This window comes from Erpetoichthys calabaricus, chromosome 17 (genome assembly GCF_900747795.2).
Source record: "Erpetoichthys calabaricus chromosome 17, fErpCal1.3, whole genome shotgun sequence".
Classification (NCBI taxonomy): domain Eukaryota; kingdom Metazoa; phylum Chordata; class Cladistia; order Polypteriformes; family Polypteridae; genus Erpetoichthys; species Erpetoichthys calabaricus.
In genome coordinates this window covers 60,180,396-60,205,206 of record NC_041410.2, presented here as the reverse complement: position 1 = coordinate 60,205,206, position 24,811 = coordinate 60,180,396, and the positions used below count along the sequence as shown (strand labels likewise).

The window sequence follows — 24,811 nt, the reverse complement described above, 5'->3', positions numbered from 1 at the left end:
ACAATGGACCAACACCAGCAGATGACATGGCACCCCAAACCATCACTGACTGTGGAAACTTTACACTGGACCCCACGCAACGTGGATTCTGTGCCTCTCCTCTCTTCCTCCAGACTCTGGGACCTTGATTTCCAAAGGAAATGCAAAATTTACTTTCATCAGAGAACATAACTTTGGACCACTCAGCAGCAGTCTAGTCCTTTTTGTCTTTAGCCCAGGCGAGACGCTTCTGACGCTGTCTCTTGTTCAAGAGTGGCATGACACAAGGAATGCGACAGCTGAAACCCATGTCTTGCATACGTCTGTGCGTGGTGGTTCTTGAAGCACTGACTCCAGCTGCAGTCCACTCTTTTTGAATCTCCCCCACATTTTTGAATGGGTTTTGTTTCACAATCCTCTCCAGGGTGCGGTTATCCCTATTGCTTGTACACTTTTTTCTACCACATCTTGTCCTTCCCTTCGCCTCTCTATTAATGTGCTTGGACACAGAGCTCTGTGAACAGCCAGCCTCTTTAGCAATGACCTTTTGTGTTTTGCCCTCCTTGTGCAAGGTGTCAATGGTCGTCTTTTGGACAACTGTCAAGTCAGCAGTCTTCCCCATGATTGTGTAGTCTACAGAACTAGACTGAAAGATCATTTAAAGGCTTTTGCAGGTGTTTTGAGTTAATTAGCTGATTAGAGTGTGGCACCAGGTGTCTTCAATATTGAACCTTTTCACAATATTCTAATTTTCCAAGATACTGAATTTGGGACTTTCATTAGTTGTCAGTTATAATCATCTTCATTAACACTAGAATTACCAGAGCCTATGAAAAAACTTGTATATCCGGCCCACCTTAAATCGCTTCTTAAATCCATTCACACCTCTCCGCCAGCATCCTTTGTCCTCTAAATGTTCTGATAAAAGACAAGCGGCCAGCAGCCGGCTATTCCATCCCCCCACCGACTTAGAACGTGAGCAAACTTTTCCCAGCTCATGCCTTGATTGATTATCTGGGAGTGAAGTGGAGTTTTACAGTGGAAATAATAGATCGTTATTCTAAAGTAATCTGTGTAAACACATTGTTAAAACAGAAACTTTGTCATATTTTAGTAATAAATGTTACAAAATGTAGTAGGCATAAACTGTAGAATGTGTAAAGCCCGAGTTCCAAAGATCAAATAAACACTTTCACAAAAGCTTCAAGGATGGTACAACAGCCTCCGTGGTGTAGCGCGTTAAGATTTGCCTCTTAGAGCACAGCAACTTTGCCGCCTCACAGACCTGAGTTCCATTCCCCGCTGGGGATGAAATGTTGCTTTTTTTTTTTTCTTTTTAACCTCAAACGGACATAAAATTTATAAATTGGTATGCACTGTCAGTTAATGAGATCGTTATATTTTCATGTGGGATGCTCCTTTTAAAATATTTTTTTAACAATTGAGACTGCAATTAACAGGAACAACTGTCCTTATAACTGTTATTTTTAAGATCCATAACACACAGACAGACGAGCACTGCGTAATAGAGAGACAGACAGGCAGAGATATATAAATAAACAGGGAAGGCACATGTACTGAAAGAAGAAAAAAGATCAACGTGCGTTGTTCCTGCAGCACTGAATGAGCTCAGGCGCTCTAACATCACCCCTCCCCCCAGATGGGGGGAGCTCATTCAGTGCTGCAGGAACAACGCACGTTGATCTTTTTTCTTCTTTCAGTACATGTGCCTTCCCTGTTTATTTATATATCTCTGCCTGTCTGTCTCTCTATTACGCAGTGCTCGTCTGTCTGTGTGTTATGGATCTTAAAAATAACAGTTATAAGGACAGTTGTTCCTGTTAATTGCAGTCTCAATTGTTAAAAAAATATTTTAAAAGGAGCATCCCACATGAAAATATAACGATCTCATTAACTGACAGTGCATACCAATTTATAAATTTTATGTCCGTTTGAGGTTAAAAAGAAAAAAAAAAAGCAACATTTCATCCCCAGCGGGGAATGGAACTCAGGTCTGTGAGGCGGCAAAGTTGCTGTGCTCTAAGAGGCAAATCTTAACGCGCTACACCACGGAGGCTGTTGTACCATCCTTGAAGCTTTTGTGAAAGTGTTTATTTGATCTTTGGAACTCGGGCTTTACACATTCTACAGTTTATGCCTACTACATTTTGTAACATTTATTACTAAAATATGACAAAGTTTCTGTTTTAACAATGTGTTTACACAGATTACTTTAGAATAACGATCTATTATTTCCACTGTAAAACTCCACTTCACTCCCAGATAATCAATCAAGGCATGAGCTGGGAAAAGTTCGCTCACGTTCTAAGTCGGTGGGGGGATGGAATAGCCGGCTGCTGGCAGCTTGTCTTTTATCAGCACATTTAGAGGACAAAGGATGCTGGCGGAGAGGTGTGAACGGATTTAAGAAGCGATTTAAGGTGGGCCGGATATACGAGTTTTTTCGTAGGCTCTGGTAATTCTAATGTTAAAAGAAATAAACATTTGAAATACATCAGTCTGTGTGTAATGAATGAATCTAATATACAAGTTTCACTTTTTGAATGGAATTACTGAAATAAATCAACTTTGTCATGATATTCTAATTTTATGACCAGCACCTGTATAGCAAATGAGTAATATCAACCTTCTAAGCGTAAGTCTAGGAAGGGTTTAGCTGCAGCCACTGTAAGGTATGGAGCTCCATGCTAGACAGAAAACACTTCACCTCCACGCTAGCTCATTTATATCACTTGGTTTACTCAACAGGTGCATTATTTGAGCAAGATAAATCTCCCACAATCCTAAATTTAACCATAATGTAGCCACAATCACTGCAAAACATCACAATTTTGAGTGTAGGGGTCATGTGTTTCGTGTCTAGCATGGAGGTCACATTTGTCATGTCTAGAGTGGTGGTCCGCATCTTGCAGTGGGGTGTTGAGGTCACATGTTTCCTATCTAGCATGGAGTCCCACAAATTGCAGTGGTTGCTGCCAGATACTCTTGATAAATACAGGAAGACATGGAATTAAGCCAAGAACTTCTCACCTGTCTACTACTACAGGACAGCGTACAAATCTTAAATAGGATTGATTTGACTCAGTTATCTTTTTGGGAAGACAAGCAACCTATTTCATTGTAGACAAGTGTCCTTTACAAAACTTGTACAAGTTCAGTGGTTTAACTGAGACTGGAAGACAGTCTGAGATGATGGCTCACGTTCAAGAGGCCAAGGTTGGGACAGTAGGGCAGTATAAGAAATGAGAGTGCAATTGGCAGTACTTTGAAGGTAAGTTACTGGGTTAATCCCTGCACCAAACTGACTGGGGTTTAAGTTATATATTCTTGATGCAGAGGATGTCTTTATTATGTTTGTTTGTATTACGGATTCTCACTGCATTTTCCTTAATCTGTGGGAGCTATGTTCTTTACTTTATTTTGAAACCACAATGCCACTGATTTCACATTCCTTATAAATAATACCATACAAATATAATTCTTTTGCAAGAAGCTGACACTTTAAGTCAAATTTTAAATCCAATATTATTTCAAAATGAGTTTACTTCCTATTATATGCACTTATGTACAAATATGATGCAACTGACACCTACTCTATGTAGCTTTTGCTTTTTTTTTAAATCTTAAAGTACTGTTACTTATACTTGCACTGTACCTATATGCGCAAATGAAGTGTATTAATCAAGAGGCTTCTAATGCATTAAACAGGACAAACTGAGCAATGAAAAGGATAACACAATGGCTAACACAATATTAGTTGTATACCCTTGCTTTATCAGATGAAATGCCATGTCACAGGAATCAAAACATTTAAATTTGTTGAGTTTTTTTAGGTAGCTTTCCAAAGAGAAGATATGGAAAATAAATTTGTGAGATGAACATTGGGCAGCTTAAAAATAACCTTTTCTGGCTATGCTAGAAATAAATTACACAAAGTATGGAAATTATTAGAATCACTGTCAAACATATTTAAATGAAATTCTACAATATACCTTATCTGTTTGTTGATATAAAGAAAGTAATCATTTCAATATTTTACTAACAATATATTCAGTAAAATTATGTTTTTAGTACAAAAACAGCCACGCAAATAATATGTTTACTTGTATTCAAAATGTATATATTTTGAATTATCCAATATTAGGGTCTCTCTAACTTTTTAAAAAATATTTTTAAATACCATAGCTTAGTAAGGTAAATAAGAAACAACAAAGAAAAAATGTCAGTCTCCAACAATTTGCAGCTGATGAGCTATTTGGCATTACACAGCTTCATATTGTTACCTGTGCCAAGCTGTGCATCTCAAGATAGAAAAGCAATTCTCTATAATAAGTACAATGCCTAACGATTAATCACCTAGTCAATTTGGAAAAATAAAAAAATTAAAATAAAAATGACAATTAACAATTTTCTCTGAACATTTGGACATGTACTTCAAAAAAATTCTGCCTTCCTCCTAATGAATATCAGTGTATGAAAATAATGAGTTTGGCATCAGCAAAGGAACAAGGAATGATAGAATTTCCAAAGTAGAGCAATTATGACAACTATTTTCCTATTTCATTGAGAAGCCCAAGGGTGACTCATACTGGATTCCAGTGACACAAGTTGTGGCACAAGACAGAGTCTTTTTTTTTGGAATAAATAAAAAAGTAGAGAAATTGCTAAACTTATTAAAATGACATAATGAACCAGTCTGAAGTATGGTGTTAACATTTTCTGCAGGTAGGGGATACATTAACCGTAAGAATTTAGTCTATGCCAAGAAATAGTAACTGGTTTTACTGACATAATCAACTACATTGCAATATAAAATGTAAGGGCTTTATGGGAAAGCTATTGACTTTAAAACTAATTCCAGTAGAAGATTTAGCATGTCAAAATACTGGTAAATCATAAATAAAGTCAATGGTAAACAAAGATGTGCACATTGTTATTAGCATTTAGATGCAGCAGGGAAATTACCTCTTTGGCTATAGACCCCCAGATTATTGATCATTATGTTGTTATTATATTATTTACATTTACATTTACTGTTATCTGTCTGTTTTCCTTGTACTTAGCATTTTGTTGATTTATTTGTAATACTGGGCCAAAGTGTGTCCAGAAAAACATTTTAGAATACAAAAATTGTCAGAAATTACAATACCTGCTAACTTCAACCATACAGATGAATGAATACTTTAGCATAAAAGATGCAAGAAGATCTGTTTAAATACTTTAAAACCTTAACCATATGCTATAATTTAAACTTTTATCAAGAATGGACATTACTGTATACAGTATGTCACATATTACAAATATAGATGTTTAGAACAGAATTCAGTGTATCAAATTGCAATAATATATCATTTTAAATATATATTTTAAGGTCTTATTTTCATGATCTTTGAAAAGCTAAAAAAATAAAGCAATACATTCTTTTAAAAAACAATTTGTGTGTTCTGTCTTAGTATATTGTATATAACTGACCTTGATGGTGCATATTAGTTCTTATCTACTGTCCTATATTTAGAAAAAATGGCATAAGGAATCATCTTGTTTTCTCTCCCACTGATTTAGACATCACCAAAGAAGCTTCAATGAATGAAAGACAAGCTCATCTTGGCACCTCTCAAAAGCTAAAAGATATTACCAGGGCCTTGTTTGAAATTACTACTTGTTTTTAACTGGCCAATTTATGAATTATTACTCATATTTTTTTCCACAGGTCAGTTCATCTACTCTTAAATACATTTTGTGTGACAAAAATGTAGCAAATTCCAAAATAAATTAAAATTTGGTTTATGGGAAAGTTAACAGGCACACTGAATAAATGGATTATTTGGTATTCTGTTAACACTTTACACACACACACATATTTAATTATTATTGGCTATTGTACACAAAATAATCTTACACAAAAGTGAAATACTAAAGACAGCATATGTTCCTGTACGGAAGATAACGGAATTTCTCCTCTGGCCTCCAAATGAGTACTAGCATTGTTTGTGGTGATTCGTCCACATCATTGCTTTGATCAGACCGATACGAAAGAGCACTTATTCTATACAATCTACCATTCTGCCTGGTATTCTACGTTTTTGCTTTATGTTTAAACGACAGCAGTTTTTCAAGCATATATTTTGAGTCCGCATAACTTTAGTCTTGACCATTTCTTTCCAGCCACTAATTTCCAAAATAAATTACATGAATCTTATATATTGAAACTATTCTAAAATCAATTTCAAGAATCTGTCAGGACTGTTATATCTGTACAGTAGTATCTGCCCAAAACTAATAAACGCACTGAAAACGGAGATGTAAATCTTATCCGTCGCAACCAGACATCTGCCAGACAAGCATCACCCGCTGTCCTACTAGCCTCATACGATCCCTCCTAAATACTCCCATACTACTGTGAAAGTTCTAAATACCCCTTAAGTACGTATTAAACAATATTTACTTGTGTATATGGAATTATTTCTCGGAAATTATTATAACACACTGTATTCTTAAAATGCATTTTAATCGCTTAGCCGCATTGCTGCGTGTACATACCATGGCCGCGGTCCCGCGCCGCTGCAGCCACCGGGGAGCGCGAACGAGTGCACAGACTAGACGAGAACGCGTGTGGCTTCGGCGCACAAATGGGAGGGGTACAAAGCAGTATGAAGCGAACAGCTACAGAGAGCCAGACTAGAAGACGCTGCAAAACAGACGGAAAGGAAAACACACAGGCTCATGCTTGGGCTGCGGTCCAGGGGTGTGGCTAACGTGACATTGCGCCAAGCTTTCGCTCCACCCCACACAGTACAAACCAATCGCCGTTTGGACACCGCCTCCTCTAAGGCTTAACGCTCTTGCTGCAAGGCTTAACCAGGGCAATGACGATTTTGTAGCATACTTTTATTTTATGATATTAAAGGCATTTAACCTGCCTGATTTATACCTTTAAAAACTGTAAAAAAAAAAAAACTGTAAAAGATGTAAAAAAAGACCTTTCATATAAGACGAATGAGTAATAGGAAAGGCGCAAAAAAACGATAAAGAATGATGCTGGAATTATCCTTGTATTCAGCCGCTAATGTTGCAAGAACATTAAGTAAATTAGTAAGAGAAAATATTTTTATTCCAAAATGTAGAGCAAACAGGCATTTTTTGTTTCTTTTTTATTTTTAAAACGCCAGAATCTATCGAAGTATATAGCAGCGTCCTCTCCGTAACAGGTTCGGAAGGAAGACACAACAGGGCAAAGAAGTGATTGGCTGAAGAGTTTACTGTTAACACTGTAGGACGAACACACGAAAAGGAAATCGAACAGGAATACTGTTAACACTGTAGGACGAACACACGAAAAGGAAATCGAACAGGAACTATTTACAATTACCTAAAAACCTCTCTTTGTTGTGGCCATGAGAGACACACTAAAAGAATATCTCTGGTTCCCTACACAGAATCCTCCCCCGAAACGACCAGAAAACCTGTCTCTATTTCCAGCTCCTCCTCCACCCCTTTTTTTCATTCTAGCGTCAATCATTTTCCTGACGGCAAAACTCCGTTCCGCTCTCCGCAGGACTCAACTGTCCTTCAGCCACCAGTCTTCACGCCCCACAGGATGCTACACTTCAAGTTATGTCTACTTTGATTAAGCTGTATGGCTTCTTGTGCTTATATTTACAGTCCACTGTACTATGCCGTCATGTATCAAATGGAAGAAAATGAGGGTCCTGGGACGGAAGGATATGGGTGCACAACCATCCCAGGCGGGTAGTTGCAGATACCCTTCCTTGCCTGTAAGATACAATTGAAGGACTGTTTCTTGAGGCCATGTAATCACCAGGTACACCCGTGGGCAGCATCCCTCAGGTAGAGCTGCCATTTGTACACCTGCAGGGCACCTTGGGAATTGTAGTCCTGATGAACAGCCTTGTTTTGGGTACATGGGTTCCACCAGAAGGGGCCTGAGAGGAGAGGACTCACAAATTGTAATCATGCGGCACCGGAAGTACTCCAGGGTCTGGCATAAAACAACCCGCTCAGCCTTATCCAGGTGAATTGGAGTAGGGAGGTGGAGGACAAGGCTTTCCGAAAGGATAGCAGTGGAGAAATAATGTTTGAATCGTGCTTGTGAGTATTTTTTTGAAGAGAGGACCTGAAAAAGGTATTTTTTATAATAAAAATTTATTTATTTTAAACCCTTATCAGTCACAATATATAGCATATTTTTGTGTATTTCTGTTCCAAAAAAAAACTCACTTTCTGACTGCTGATAGGTCCTTTGAAACATGGGCATACATCTATAGACTTGTGTGGTGTGACATATTTCTTCCTGCTTTCTACGTGGTTTAGTTTATAGTTTCCTTTTATTAGTTTCACTTTGTCATTTTGGGAGAGCGGAGAGGAGATTTGTAGCTACAAATAAGAGTGCAGGAATTGCAAAAAAAAATTAAACTTTCTCTATGGCAGAATATTAATAAATCATTTAATAAATAACCAAGAGCATTGTAAGCACTGTATCAGCACTGAAACCACATATGATGTGCTATGTGGTTCTACAGCAAGGTCATAGGATATAAGAGGGCACCCTGTTATAATCCCAAACCAAAATGTCACAATAAGGTAAGTTACTGCAATTTAATTTTTGTAATCAACTCCTATGAACAAGAAATTAAAGGGATACTCAGACGGGACAATGTTTAATCTCAGAAGATTAACTTAGAATTTCTGTTATGTCCCCAGAGGCGTAAGACACCCCCACCCCTCTACCTTGGAGATCACTAAAGAGTAGTTTTAAAAAAGATCCATGAGACAGCTAACCCAGTCTGATGACCTGGAATTGAAAAGGAGTAGGATCAAAACTCCAGCCAGTACACTGCTTATGGGAAGGAAAGCAAATACTGTATAAGCTTTTACTACCTTATTGTTTCATATAATAAAATAAATATGGAAGAAAAATCTTTCACATGTTGATATTAAACAAAAGGAATCGTTTAGCTGGACAAAGCAAAGTAGAATTTTCTTTGTGCTTCCCCTTGTCTATATATATCACTTTTTAAAAAATGAAACCAGATTATATAATAAAAATGTGTAAAGAAATAGTTATACAATTTTGATTTGCTGATTACAAATATACTTGAACATATTTGTAATTGAAAACAGGCTGGTTGCTAACATTTTCTTTTGTCAGGGAAAATTTAAAAATTCCTGAACTGCCCATAACACAAAACTGTAACTTATTGAACATGTTTTCTGCATACTAAACAGAACTGTTTTTTCACAAATTTTTCATAAGAAATACAAGAGACTCACAAAAGACTTGGGCACTATTTAACACAAAGTTTCTTCTGCTATTCAGGGTACTAATAAATGTGCAAGTGTCTTTTTGCAGCTGTGGGGTGGAGTTCCTCCAAAAACAGTGTTCAGATGTAAAAAAAGAGTTTCAGAGTCAAAATGTTGTCCTGTGATAAACATTTGTCATTTAGACAAATTCATTGCAAAAGATTGCTTCTAAATTGTTTAACATTTTTAAAAGAGGACAGAACATTTTCAATATCCAAACATACTGAAAATTTAGGTCCTTTCAAGGAAGACAAAAAACTCTTCTTAAAATGTGAAAAGAAAAGAATACAGTTCTTTGAGTCTTACAATGCAGATAAACATATTCACTATAGAAGAACAACAACCAAGGAATCAATATTGTGTTGCTGAAATGGCAACACCCACAAAGGCACTGCTGAAAGAGACAACAAACCCCGGGATCAATACCCCAACCTGCATTATTAATCATTCTACCTTCATTATTCATGAAGCACTCTTTAATAACAATATTCGACTTGCAGTTGAATGCATTTGAGCTTTCAGTCTCTACACAGATATCTATCCTTAAATGGTGTATACAAGTTATTTTTATCAAGTTAGCTAGGATAAGACACAAACACATTAAACAGTAAAATTTCCCAAGCTTAAAAAACAGGTATCATAAACGTTCAGTCACAATCAAGGCAATCCTGCTATGTAGGTAAAAAAGCAATTCTTTCTTCTCTTCATCAGTTTTAATAAATATTTTATTATGTCTGTAGTAAAACACAAAATGCAGCTATGGATGCACTCCATGGTGACACATGATGCCTGTCAGCAGCATGGTCTTGCCCCAATTCATAGAAGACTAACTCTCTTGGCCACTCATAACAAAAGTCCTCAGCCTTCCAGCATCTTTTTAACCTTTCTGTTTTTCTTGTTTTTGACGTCTTATAAGTTTGAGCAGGTACCTCTAAAGTTAACTTTTACGTACAGTATGTTTAACATTTCAGGTACTTGAGGCCTAAGCTGACCAACGTTGTGGTGTTCTATGTCACCTGTTCAGTCTGTCCCTAAGGCTTCAGAAAGTGCCACTGCTTTGGAAAACATCCTGCATTGTTCATGTTCTTAAGAAGGCAGGTGCCTCTTCACCTAATGATTACAGACCAGTGGGATTTTTGTCTCACATTATGAAAAACTTTGAGAGACCGATCCTAGACTGTATGAGACCTCTTGTGGAAGACCACCTGGACTCACCGTAGTTTGCCTATCAGACAAAGACAGGAGTGGAGGACCAAATTATATATCTGCTCCAGAAGGCTTATACTCACCTGGACAATGCACTGTGAGGATTATGTTTTTTGATTTCTCCAGCACCTTCAGTATTATCCAGCCATCCTTGTTAAGTGGTAAACTCAGAGATATGCGGGTGGCTGAGTCTATGGTGTCCTGCATAATGAACTTAATTTTAGTGATTGGCAAAAATGGATAGCGATATAATGAGGGTATTAGAAGTAAACTTGATCCATTAGGATTAAAAGTCAAGACAGAGGTAAAGAATATTAGGGATAATTATTGACTCTAACCTAAATTTGAAATCACTTATTAATCAGATTATTATGACAGCATTTTTTCACTTAAGAAATATAGCAACAGTTAGACGTCTTATAACTTTGCAAGATGCTGAGAAATTAGTTCACACTTTTGTTTTCAGTCAGCTAGATTACTGTAACGCACTCCTCTCAGGACTACCCAAAAAAGACATCAATCGATTGCAACTAGTGCAGAATGCAGCTCTGCATTAACTAGGAAAAGAAAATCCGAACACATCTCTTCAGTTCTGATGTCACTACATTGGTTACCTGTGCCATTTAGAATTGACTTTAAAATACTGCTCATGGTTTACAAAGCCTTAACTCTTTGAGGGCTGAATATGTTTTCCAAAAAACTCAGTTTTCTGAACAGCACACTATGCACTGGTTTCACACATAAAATCAACATAAAATGTCTATTGCTACATGCTGTGGCTGCTGTTGGCACCTGTTCGGTATCTCTGGCAGCAGTGGCTGCACAGGGGTGGCTCAATGGTCAGCAGGAATGCATGGCGGGTTGTCTTCGCACAGCAGGTGGGCAACGGTGGCAGGTGTAGTGCGATGCAATATGGTTTGTATCTCTTGTCATCATAAGGGGTGGTCCCCCTCGGTGAACGCCGCTATAGGTACATCAGCTACACGAACGTGTTCAGCACGATGATCAGCTGGGGCCCGATAGGCTGATGCTGGTACCTCAATTTCATTTTTGATATCCATATCCAGATCACTTGCATCAAATTCAGAGCCTGATTCAGCAATAATAGGTAAAACGTCCATGGAGTATTTTGCTTTGCAAATTTGCTTTAGTCACGCCAGATGTCGATGCCATTTTAGTAGCTCTTTACTACTCATTCATGTGCAGGGAATCAATGTCAAATCAACAAAGCTACATAACTTTACTTCAAGCAAAGAGAGTCGAACTAAAACATAAGGGAGAGTTTTGTTGCAGTTTACAACTGATTATCGTCCTCTACTCCTGAATTTTGACAAAAGTCAACATCAGCCCTTGCTCCATCCTATATTTCAGAATGCCTTTCACCTTGCACTCCAAATTGTAACCTTACATCTTCAAATGAGTGTCTGCTTATAATTCCAAGAGCTAAACTTAAAAGAAGTGGTGAGGCAGCCTTCTGCTGTTATGCACTTAAAATCTGGAATAGCTTACTGATAGAAATTCGCCAGGCTAATACAGTGGAGTATTTTAAAAAACTGCTAAAAACTCATTATTTTAACATGGCTTTCTCATAGCTTCATTTTAGTTTAATCCTGATATTCTGTAAATGCTTATAATTATCATTATCATTCATGGTGGCTCCGAAATCAGTACTAACACCTACTGTCTCTGCTGTTCTTTTTCTGGTTTTCTGTGGTGGCAATCTGCACCACTATCACCCGATCAAAGCACCGTGCTGTCCCTACACTGATGGATTGAAGGCCAGAGGTCGACATGACCATCATCTACAAGTTCTTCCATGTGAAGCCTGAAAACCATGAGGACTGATTGAGATCATTTATGTTAGGTAGAATGCCTAGAGGGGGCTGGGCTGTCTTGTGGCCTGGAACCCCTGCAGATTTTGTTTTTTTCTCCAGCCATCTGGAGTTTTTTTTTTGTTTTTTCTGTCCTCCCTGGCCATTTGACCTTACTCTTCTATGTTAATTAGTATTGCCTAATTTTATTTTTAGATTTTGTCTTTTTTCTCTTTCTTCATCCTGTAAAGCACTTTGAGCTACATAATTTGTATGAACATGTGCTATATAAATAAATATTGTTTTTGTTGTTGTTGATGGCTACAGAACTGCAAGACTGAAACTACAGAAAGGTCAGCTCGCCAAACCCAGATGGGGCTTATGGCCCACTACTAGCCCAGCCACAGGCTAGTAGACGGAAGTTGCAGGAAAACCAAAAGAAAAACACATCTCGGTTCCCCATTGTTTCAAGCGTGGTGAACCGGGATACACCATTCTGAATTGGCCCCAGATCATGGAACCCATAGATTGCAGTTGGGTGAATGGAGGAAAGTATTGGGCAGTTGTTAACCCCTTGTTTTGTCCTTGTACAGGAGTGGTGGCAGTGAAAGGGTTTACAGTAATAGCGTTAGTTGATTCCGGCAGCAACATTTCCATTGTTGCTCACCAATATGTGTTACCACAACAATGGCTTAATGAAAAGACCTGTCTGACCTGTATTCACAGGGAGATACAGTTGTATAAGTCCACCACTTGTGTAACCAATTACAATAGCTCCTTAAAACCATCTGGGTGGCGGTCATTTGGAATCCACCTTTACTTGTGATACTTGGACAATACTGGTCTTACAGTAAAAGCGCATCACTCCTTCACACTCTCTGGGCTTGCTGTGAAATGTTCTGTCCCAAACTGTCTCCACGCCATGTAACCAGCCAGCAACAAGAGGTCCCATGGAAACCTAGTGTGATGGAGTGGAAGCTGGCACATTACAGGCCAGCTGTGATCCTCTTTAGACTTTCAGTTTAGGTAAACACTGGCCTCCTTTAAACAGGAGCAATGGAATGATGATTCTCTTAAATTTGCCAGGAATGAGGTAGTCCCAGTTAACGGCCAGTGCATGGTTAACAGTCCCCAGTTTGTCATTAATAATGATTTATTATAAAGAGTAGCTGAACACAAGAGGAAGGTGGAGTCACTGTTGTTAGTCCCACAGACTTTCTGGTGGCAAGTATATGAGTTAGCATACACCCACCTCTTGGGTGCCCACTTGGGAGCCAACAAACGGTTGGAGAGAATTAAGTTAAGGTTCTATTGGCCGGGGACTAATGAAGAGGCCAAATGTTTCTGCACTTCCTCTCTGGTAAATCAGTGCTACTCTATTCCCCATTCCCCTTATCGACATACCATTTGAATGAACAGGGGTTGACATCGTGGGATACCTCAATCCCTCGGCTCAAGGACATAAATATATCCTAGTCCTCGTAGATTACACAATTTGTTTTCCTGAAGCTGTTCTTTTAAGAACCACCAATTCTAAAACAATCGCACAAAAACTTTTAGGGGTCTTCACGCGGGTAGACATCCCTAAGGAAGTCATAACAGGTCAAGGGACAGGTTTCACCTCAGAAATGTTCAAGGAAGTTGTCAAACTACTCCAAATTAAGCATCTAAAAACCACAGTATATGATCCTCAAACTGACAGTTTAGTAGAACAGGTTAATCAGACCCTGAAACAAATGCTGTGCAAGGTGGTCAGTGAGAATTGGATCTCTTTGCACTAGCCGAGGCCAAATATTTAGGCTACTTGTTGGGCAGGGAAACAGTATGGCATCAGTGTTCCAAGGTTGAAGCCATTTTGAAATGGCCCCTTCCAAAAACCAAAGGGTAGATCCAAGGGTTAGTGGGATACTACTGTCAGTTTGTGCCCCACTTCTTAGAAAGAGCGCCACCCTTGATAAATTTGACGAAGAAGAAAGCCCCTAATTTGGTGGCATGGGATAAAAACACAGACTCTGCATTTTATGAAGCAGGTCCTTACATCAGCACCTGTTTTGATTACTCTTAACTTTTCTCTCCATTTTATCCTCCAGTCCGAAGCTTTGGACATAGTTCTTAGTGCCGTGTTGAGCCAAAGTGTCAACAGTGTTGAACACTCTGCTATGTTCCTGTACCGGAAACTGATGGACAGGGAAACCAGGTATGTGGCAGTGAAACAAGAAGCCTTGGCTATTAAATGGGCCATTAAACAACTTAGGTATTACCTACTAGACTGTGAGTTCACCCTTGTCACTGACCACGCTGCCCTGCAGTGGATGGTGATTTACAAGGAGGAACCCGCGTGTCACAAGGTGATTTTTTGACCTACAGCCTTACAGGTCTTTGGTCATTTATTGCCAAGGCTCTCTTCAAGACAATGCCAGTGCTCTTTCCTGGGTTCATGACCTCTCAGTTTGGACTGCCCGACCCAATGGGTCTGGACTGAGGGGAAGGCCATGTCATACACATGCACCTGGGAAACAGTTTATGTGCTTGAATACATGTATGTTTCTGCCAGACCAGGGGTTGGCATTGCCCACTAACTCTTTTTCCTCTTCCCTTGCAGACCAGCTGACAAACCCTCCTCTTGAAGTTACTTTCGGTCCTCAAAAGCCAGCCTATACCATTCCCTTTGCCAATCGTTAGGAGCCAGCCAACATCACTTCCTCAAGGTCCCACTTCCACCTGATGTCATTTCTGATTCTCAGAATTCCATCATCCTATTATGTCACTTCTGGTTCATCAGCTATACATAGCAGCCATCTTTCATTTAGTTCAGTTCTGTTTGGAGCTCACATCTGTAAAGAAATATTAACCCAACCTTTTTACAAGTATAAAGCGTGGATTCTCAGATCTTTCTGTTTGTTTTGTGTGTTCTTTTACACCACTCACCATCTATCCACTGCTGGAAACTGAAGTATATATTCCAGAAAATTTGCAGGAGTGTTTTCTATCAGAATATACTAGATTTAGGTCTACTAACCTATGTACACTACTAGTCAAAAGTTTTAGAACACCTCATTTTACAAATGGGCCTTCTTCAAGGAACAACTAATAGGTTACAACCAACAGATGTTCTGCAACAATTAAAGTAAATTAAGTCTTGCAAGTTGAAGCAAACAGTTTGCACAGGTATACTAATTTCTGATGATTACTTAAAAACCCTAGGTCTGTCTTAAAGCAGAGTTGAAACAGACTGTGTTATTACACCCTCTGAAGTACTACTTGGACAATATTACACTGACAGAGAACAAATAAACAATGGCAAATAAAAAATAAGTCAAGCAAACATTTGTAATATTCTGAAAATTCCTTTTTTCAGTTTTTTCTAACCTAAATTTTACTTTTAAACCTCTGGCAGTTTACTGCTTAACCTTTCACCATTTTAGGTCATTAATTGCATTCCAAATGATTAGATCTGAAAAAAAACTGAGGTGTTCAAAAATTTTGACTGGTTGTGTACATAAAGCTAACCTAATTTTACTATTTTGCAGCAATATAATATACAATACCAAAAAATGAGATGAAAGAATAAAAATGCAGCAACAGAATCTAAAAAGCTTGTGGCTCTCAGCTGTTATTCAGAACAGCATTAACACATATAAAAAAGATATAAAAAAGAAGCATTTGTCAGATCTCAGCCTCAGTTTAAGTTCACTGCAGTCTAAACCAGAGGTCGAGTTCATAGTTTTAAATAGAACATACCTGTATGTCTGCATGATACAGGAAATGATAAAGGAGTTGTTTGCACTTTAAATTGGCAGCAGATATGCTTGGATGGGGCTTCAGTGCTTAGCAGATAAATGTGGTGATGGAACTATTTTGCAGTGAGATAAATTGCATAGTGATTGTATTACAGGATTTCATGGGAAGAGAGAGAGAGAGAGAGAGGTTAGGAGCACGCAAACCAACTCAGGATCCAGATTAGATTAGATGAGATTAGCCATGCAACTGGTGACACCTCAGCACCACACTAGTTCAGATGGAGTGGAATCAATTCTGCCACCAACCCCAAGTTTTTCCTACATGCAGGGCAGGATGCAGGTTAACATCATATCCAGGATAGAGCAATTGCAGGCTTTGCTCAAGGGCCCAACAGAGCAGAGTCCCTTTTGGCATTTACGGAATTTGAACCTGCAACCTTCTGACTGCCAGTGCAGATCCCTAACCTCAGAGCCACCACTCCACCCTACCACTTCTTCATGGAAAGAAAGACTTTAAACAGTATAAAATGGTTCCTTATTACTCTCATCCAGGTCTGTGTTATGCACTCTTTAAAAGGGTGTCTGTGGTTAGGTTATATCATTACAACCTAATGCCATCTCTTTGGTCTGTGCACCTGTGGTGCTCTTATTGTTTATGTTCAGGATGATACGATTATATTCAACTTATGCTCTTCGCTATATGCACTACTTGCTTTTGCTTGGCCACTGCAACTACATTATTACAGACAATGACTTTTTCTTTAGACCTGATTGTTATAACATTTTAAATTGTCCCCTTGCACTGACTCATTGCTCGGTTATCAGGTGAAGTTATTGGTCCCAGGTTTTCAGGTTCTTCTTGTTTGTTTTCTAGTATTTTTGGTAATTTTACTTAGCATTTTGGGCATAACTTTTGCCTTACCCTGTTCCTATCGTTTTTAAGTAATCTATATATTTTTTCACATGCATCAGACCATATTCCCTAAAATGCAGTATACATTAAAAGTGCAAAGGCATTCATTGGTGGTGCTCTCCAACACACACCACTTGTAAAATCACCTAATTCTGAAAAAGTTCTTCATGCTATAACCCATTGCTTCTAGCATTTAAGGCAATTTGGTATCCATCTACACACATTTGGTATCTATCTACATCCATCTGTGTCCTGAATTGCCACTTCATAGTTTGAGCCCTAACCTCTCATGATGAACTTGATCAAACACATTCTAAAATATATAGATAATAGTATCAGATTGTATGCCTTTGTTGCTTCTTCATTGAGTTCCGGGATATTAGTGAAGTTCAGTTTTCCCCATTTGAACTCAGGCCGACCTTATTAAACAAATACACCTGTTCTTGACTTGTGCTGCTCAATATTTCCCTTTAAATTGCTTAATTCACCTGTGATGCATATTAAGCGTATTGGTGTATATTAATTTGCATCCACCTAGATCACCTTTTTATTTAATGGGTTAACACTTTCTAGCTTTCAGTCTTTAGGAATTTTCCTGCTGTACAGTTATTTCTAAAAAGTACACGTCAAGGGTCTATATGCATGTGGTTTGTCCAAAAAGAAACCAAACTTTTTAATAGGGCGCCAACGAGCCATTATAGCAGACTCACAATAGTGGTATTGTGTAGTGGTAGACTTCACTTTTAAAATCCCTACTTGCTTGATCACTCCACGTCTATTAGACACAGAGTAAATGTAATAGAGTGAATTTGTCACCTGGGCCTTTTTAGGTTTTTTGCAAGTTGAAATAAAATGGATCTTGATGAGCAAAGTGTTTCAGTGAAATTCTGTGTGAAACTGGCAAAAACCTTTACCAAGAGTTTTCAGATGTTTCAGCAAGCTTATGGAGAGAATTGTTTAAGCCATACACAATGTTACAAATGGTACTGACATTTCAAATCGGCCAGATGATTTGTTTCAAAACAGGCAGACAATACAAAAACTGGACAGTGATCACATTGAGAGAGTGCATGCTTTGATTTGTGAACAATGTCGCCTGTCTGTGAAGTTGCTGAAGAAGTAGGCATCAGTAAAAGACTGTGTCACACAATTTCAACTGATAAACTGCAGATGAATCATGTTGGTGCAAACTTTCTTGACACATGAGCAAAAAGTGAACCATGTCAAAGTCAGTCAAGAGTTGTTAGATTATTCATATGCTGATGAAAACTTTCTGATCCAAGTCATAACAGGTGATGAAACATGGGTGTACAGTCCCTACTGACTTTTATGTTTCCAAAGTTGAAATCCGCCCTGAAAGATCATCAGTTTCAAATAATAGAAAATATGCCTATGCAGCATTCCACAAAACAAGTTCCAGAAACTCATTCCAGAGATGGAAAAACCACTGGGAGCAATGTATAAATAGAGGAGGGGAATACTTTGAAGGAGATCAGTTTGATTAATTTATAAGCATACAAATTAATGTTTTTGTTTTAAAAAAAATTTCTTTTTTGGACAGATCTTGTGTACTCGTTAACCACCTTAAGCACTCTAGGATAAATGTTATCTGGTCCAGGCAATTTGTTTGATTTCAGCCTTTTTAATCTAAACACAACTTCTCCCATTACAACTTCCAAATTAGTAAGCACCACATTTGTAGTTTATGTAACTGTTGTGATGTTATCAACTTGTTCACATGTGAAAACATCAGGAAAATAATTTAGAGCTGTTGCTATTTCACTGTTTGTATATTTTAATTCACACCTACATGTTCCTAATGCAACCTACTTGCTTCTTTACTGTTCTTTTACTACAAAAATACAGCAAATCTTTGGGAGATGTTTTGCATTTTCAACTGTATTTATCTCAACCTGCCTTTTAGCATTTCTCATATTTTTTTTAATCTTAGATGCTCTCATAAGCCCTATGGTTAATCACGGAGTTATTTGCCTCATGTGTCTTATACAGCTGTTTTTTTAACTGTTTACTGTTTCTAAGTATAACAGTGAACCTGTCCTGTAGTGTACATAAACTCTGTAAAACATTCTCCATTGTTTGTTAAAAGTTGCTGTACTTAAAAGCTAATCCGACTTTATCCTTTTTACATTTTCCTGCATCCATTTGAAATTTTCCCTTCTAAAGAAAACATAACAGTTTGCTTTTTGAATATGTTCAGTTCCAAGCATTATGAAATGTATTATATTATGATCTAATGTCAATCACCTCTTCTCCATTAATGTTACCCTGTTTGTTACAAAATACCAAATTTAGAGAGGCTTCTTCTCAAGTTGGTGTTTTAACTTATTGTGTTAAAAACTCTAACTCTAAAAACTCTATCTTATGCATTTCTATTTGTAAGATTATCTCAGTTAATATCTGAGTATCTGAAGTCCCATGACTACAATATCACCAATATACCAAATTTTCTTTTTAGTATTATTAAAACTATTGTTTTAATAATGTCAAGCCAACCAATGTCAACCCAATGTCAAGCCTCTGTCACTGATGCTTCCTAATTTATTCCAGATATTCTCCCTAAGATGTGGCAACTCACTTGTTTTATTCTTTAACTCCAGCATTAGAGTAAACATTTTAATGTATTAGTTATTATAATTTGGCTTTTTAACTGTTTACTAGAAATTTCAAACCTATCTTTTATATTTATATTAACATTACTGTCCATTCCTTTATATGATATTATAAATCTTGCCTGTGGAAACTCTTTGTCCCCCATCCCCTAACTTAAACAATTCTCAACTAACCAACTCATACATGTCTCCAGCATATTGACCACCTTTGTAAAGGTAGGTATTCTATGTAGTTTTTGGAGCATAAGAAAATAACCAGGGGCTTCATGTATAAATAGTGTTTACGCACAAAAATGTTGCGTACGCCCGTTTCCACGTTCACATCGCGATGTATAAAAACTAAACTTGGCGTAAAGCCACGCACATTCTCAAGCTAGGTTAAACTATAGTGCACGCAAGTTTTCGGCTCAGTTTTGCTGATGGTGGCTTCCCTTTATTTTTTAGATTCACATCCCTGACATAGCTTTATCAAATACACTGACATTAACTGCAAATCGTTTTTTAGTTTAAGGCATCTGATTGTAATCAACCCGTAACCATATAATGGTGCACAGAATGGTCAAACTATTCTACTCACATGCAGACACCAAAAGCTAGCTGTGTCCCATCTTCTTTCATAGGTAGGACAAACTGATTCACACTGTCATGTGAATTCTTCATGCTATGTGACCACCAATGGGCATAGTAATAGGAAACATTATGGCTATACCCATAAAAAATGGTCACAAAAAGGCATTTAAGAGCCTGTACAGCAGCTGTCCTTTTTCTCACTGCCTTGTCTCACATGACATTAAACTGTCTCTTGCAGGACCTCAAATTGTATTCCAAGAAGATCACGTATTGTTTCCTTCCTAGTCTTCCAAGATTTTTTTTAAAATAGAGAGACAAGAAAAAAGGCATAAATAAGCAATGTAGACTGCTACGCCTATACAGGTCATGTTAAACATTTTGAATGGTCTTGCTGTTAAGTTGGCAAAATATCTTGTCTATTAATGAAACATAATCAGCAGTTATGGACAACCATTTTTTTCCAAAGTTGTAAATCTTATAATGCCTCTGCCATTAGATTCAAACTTCCTGTAAAATGAAATAACCTAGAAATATATAATGGACACAGAATACTGTACTGTAAAAAAATTCTGCCACACAATGTGTCCCTTATAATCTTTTGAACCACTACCAACCAAAACATTTCTGTACATCTCTGTAAAAGATTTCAGAATTTTTGCAGACATAGTATTAGCTGAAGTTAACGTTTTATTGCTAAAGAATATACAAATAGTACATTGGAGTTTTACTGAATTTGGATCTATTAGCAACAATATGACAACAATGTTAACAAACAGATTAAAAACAAATTGGATTCAGTATTTTAAAGGGTACAAACAATTGACTCTGTATGAGGTTATCTTAATGGGTGTGGTTAGAAGGCACTGCCTGTCTAATCTGAATACGAGTGATGAATTGTTAGTAAACTCCTGTGCTAGTCACGAATTGCCAATAATTAATGAATGCAATTGGTACCGGCTGGGGATCAGCTTTGCAATTGTGCCATCTAATTCCTGGCTACATGTTCTAGACATTAATTGAGTTACAGAATCCAGATAGAGCAATATGGATTCCATCAAAGCTTTAGAAAAGTGTATCATCTTTTTTCTTACATGGGTGTTTAAAAGATCATAATAATTTGACAATCATGTGCACAGTACATGTGTTTTGTGGACTTCAAAAACCTTATGACCATATATTATGCTCTATCTTGTGTAAGACATTATAGGTCTTTGTAACTGCTATTGTATGTCATTTGGTGTAAGTATTTGCAGAGTGAGGGTTGTATTTGCATACTTGACCCCAAAGGGAATTTGCAGTTTACAGTAACCTATGCATGTTAACATTTTTCATATAATAAAAGTATGTACAGAATTTATTAAAATATAAATAAAATATGCACATTCATGACCTATTTAAAATTAACATACTAAAATGGTAAAAAACAAAGGCCTAGCCAGAGGATGCGTTTTAAAAAGTCTTGCATCAACAGATATAGCACCCAATTAATCTCCCTGCAGGACTGTGGTAAAAAGATTTTTTTTGCTGAAGGTAAATAAAAGGTTGATCAGAGTGTCATGCACAAGGTGTAAGACATTGTTCAAAATATTCTTCTCCTGGTTTGTGCCTCCAGCAAGTCCAGGGGTAGTTCAAAAAACAGGATCAGCTTTCTTTGTTAACTTCTGAAATCTGTCAATATCTGCTTTTCTCAATGTATTGCATGTATAATGTTATAAACTAACATAATTGTGTAGTTGATGGCAAATTTTGTTCTTGGGCAAAAATACACATACTGTATATCTTTGTTTTTAATTGTAAACAGGTGCTTTAGGGACATTATTCTGAAACATTCTGTACATCAGAATATATACATTGCACTACAGTCTTAGAAATAATGTCCTGTAATGTTTGTTTCTTGTTTTGCTTGATGATACGGCTATGGAACTTTGTGATTTTAGAACTGGATGAAGCAGATCAGTAAAGGAATGGTATATTAGTGTTTTGAACTTTGTTATTTTATGCATTATCTTAATTAAACTGTATTACAGTGTGCATTACACACTGTACATTATATTTTGTTATTTATAGAGATTTCAGCTTGTAAATAAAAGTGTACTATATTAGAATTAATTGAAGTAAACTAATGAGAAAAAAGGCATATGGGCACTGAGTTTAGCATTTGTGTCTTATAGATCTATCACAGTGGGTTCAATTTGAATTTGCATGGTATTTAAGTCCCCCCACATTCCAAAGACATGCATGTTACTTTAATTAATGGCTTTAAATTTTTGGTGAGTATAAGTTTTTAAAACTTATTTACATAATTCCATTAATTAATATTAGTTAAACATTTTAACTTTTGTTATGGTCTACTAATTTTTATTATGAGTATTGATAATGGATAAATTGAATACTTCTTGATTTGGATGCAAATTTTGTTTAAGCTTCATTATTTTATAATTGCTATATGTTTAATTTAACTGCAACAGCATTTTGATTTTTTTATTGGTCAAGGCTGTTTCTATGATGCATCGTTAGATGGTGTGGCCACCACAAGTCAAGCACTCTGATGTTATTACGGACACAGTATTAAAGTCAATAATGCATGTGGCATCTTGTCCAAGATTGTGCATTAACTTTCAAAATTTCTATTCATGGATTAACGATTGTTATTCTTTCTTAAATGGCTTGAGACACTGTGCTTAATATTTGATAAAAATGTTCATGTTTGGAAACATTTGGCTCATTAAGTTTAAAGGCATTTGATACCAATTATTTTTCAGGTTTATATTTCTGCCTCATCTCCTGATACTGTCCATTTTTTGTCTCTCTCGTCAGATTAGTAACTCAGGTTTATTCCTGCCTTAATGTCTTTTCCTCCAGCCTCCATAAAATTCTCACTTGAATAGGTAGGTTTATCAAAGAATGGATGACTTGAGAAATAAATGCACAATGTAATTTCTACATATTTTAATGTTTGGCAATATGAAGCACTACTAAAACATGTTTTCAAATATGAATATTGAAAAACGAGTTACGATCAGTGACAAAAGCTTAATATCCCAGTTCAAGACTGAAGCCTTTGCATTATGTTTAGGACCATGATGACATGTATAAAACTTTATTTAGTGCATTTTATTAGTCACATACTCTACTTTCTGTCCTGTTTGTGTAAGATTATATATGCTGTGATATGCAAACACATAATTTGCAGACAAAGAAAAACTTTCCTGTCAAGCCTTCATTTTGTTGCACTTTTTTGGCCACTGTTTACCTCATCATGGGAAAAGGAGAATACTTAACATTATCATGCACCCAAATTGTTTGCTACACAATTATTGTACTTTGGCTTTACTGCTATTAGTCCAGTGACTTTACAGGCATCACAGGATAATGTCATTGACAAGCTAAGCATATATTTCATGGAAACCTAAATTGGGTTTACTACTGTCTCAATACATTCTATCAGACCAAAGATAGCCATTCAGTTTAATTCCCACTGGTTCAGTTGAGAATTATTCAGATCCATAGTAACTACAGAAGAAAGTCAGCAGCCATTTTGACATAGCTGTTCAAGTATATCTTTGTTTTATTTAGTGCAGCAAGCTTTCTTCCTATTTTCCAGCATTTTATCAGAGAGTCTTTCTTTGCAGTTCAGATAAAGTAAATTCATAAAAGAAATCAAGCACAGATTTTTTTTTCAGAAATATCATTATTACCACAATAGCTTATGATAAACCTGGATGCACTCATATAACTAAGACATCCCTAAAATCTATCTCCACTGCAGACAAAAACAGGAACTTAGTATAAGACCTGACTGTAGTCATCAAAAATTACAAATAATGCAGGCTTAACGAGGAGAGTTTGTATCTGCAGCCATTATGTATGAAATTAGGTTGTAATCACCTAAGTGTTGTCCTATTTACCATTTAAAATGTCTGCACTTTAAACAAAGTATAGTAGTACAGAGGACAGATCATGATAAGAAGGATCACAGGGTCTTTTTAATGTGTCAGGATCAGCAAAGAACCCTAATGGCTAAGGCATTGTAAAATTAGACACAGTTGCAATTAGGTTTTCAAAATAGTTCTTCTCACAATTTTTTGAAAAAAGACAGTAGAAGAGAAGTTATAATGTTTAATTTTATTTCAGACCTACCAGTGCTTAGAAAACCTTGAATAATATTGCTGCATCTTTGCCATTCTCAGACAGAAGAAAATACAAATGTCTTTTTTTAATGGTACTGCAGTGAACAAATTAACTGAAAAACTGAGACAACAGCTGAGTACTTTGTTAAAATGCAAAAGCCTGCCTCCTGGGATATAAAAACCACTTTGAAGAACCTAGGGCACTTCCCCCATATCTCGCATCCCCTTATGTCCTAGATATGTGGCATGCAAAAGGGGGTGGGGAATTATCGTAAAGGTCACAGGTCACTGCCTGCCTGCTGACAGATGGGAATAGCAGGTGAAGGTGTGCCTTTCACTTGCTACTATGGCAACAGAAGACACTGATACTATAGCAACAGAAATACGAGGGAGGCTGAACCAATGGGAAATATTGATGAGCAACAGCTAAGCAGAGATTCCTTGTACAGCAGAGGGTACTGAAGCAAAATATTATTATTGAGAGAAGAAG

At 37.1% G+C, this 24,811-nt stretch overlaps 1 protein-coding gene across 4 annotated transcripts in view; it reads right to left on the bottom strand.

Annotated features, from left to right (window-relative positions):
* Positions 1–24,811, bottom strand: part of map1aa (microtubule-associated protein 1Aa) — a 275,632-nt gene that overhangs the window by 100,203 nt on the left and 150,618 nt on the right. Inside the window, exon 1 of one of the 4 annotated variants that reach the window (XM_051920201.1) lies at positions 6,541–6,706. The exons of the other annotated variants lie outside the window; for them this stretch is intronic. The gene's annotated coding sequence lies outside the window, so the exon portion shown is untranslated. Of the gene's footprint in view, positions 1–6,540; positions 6,707–24,811 lie in introns of those variants that run through there. 4 annotated transcript variants of the gene reach the window in all.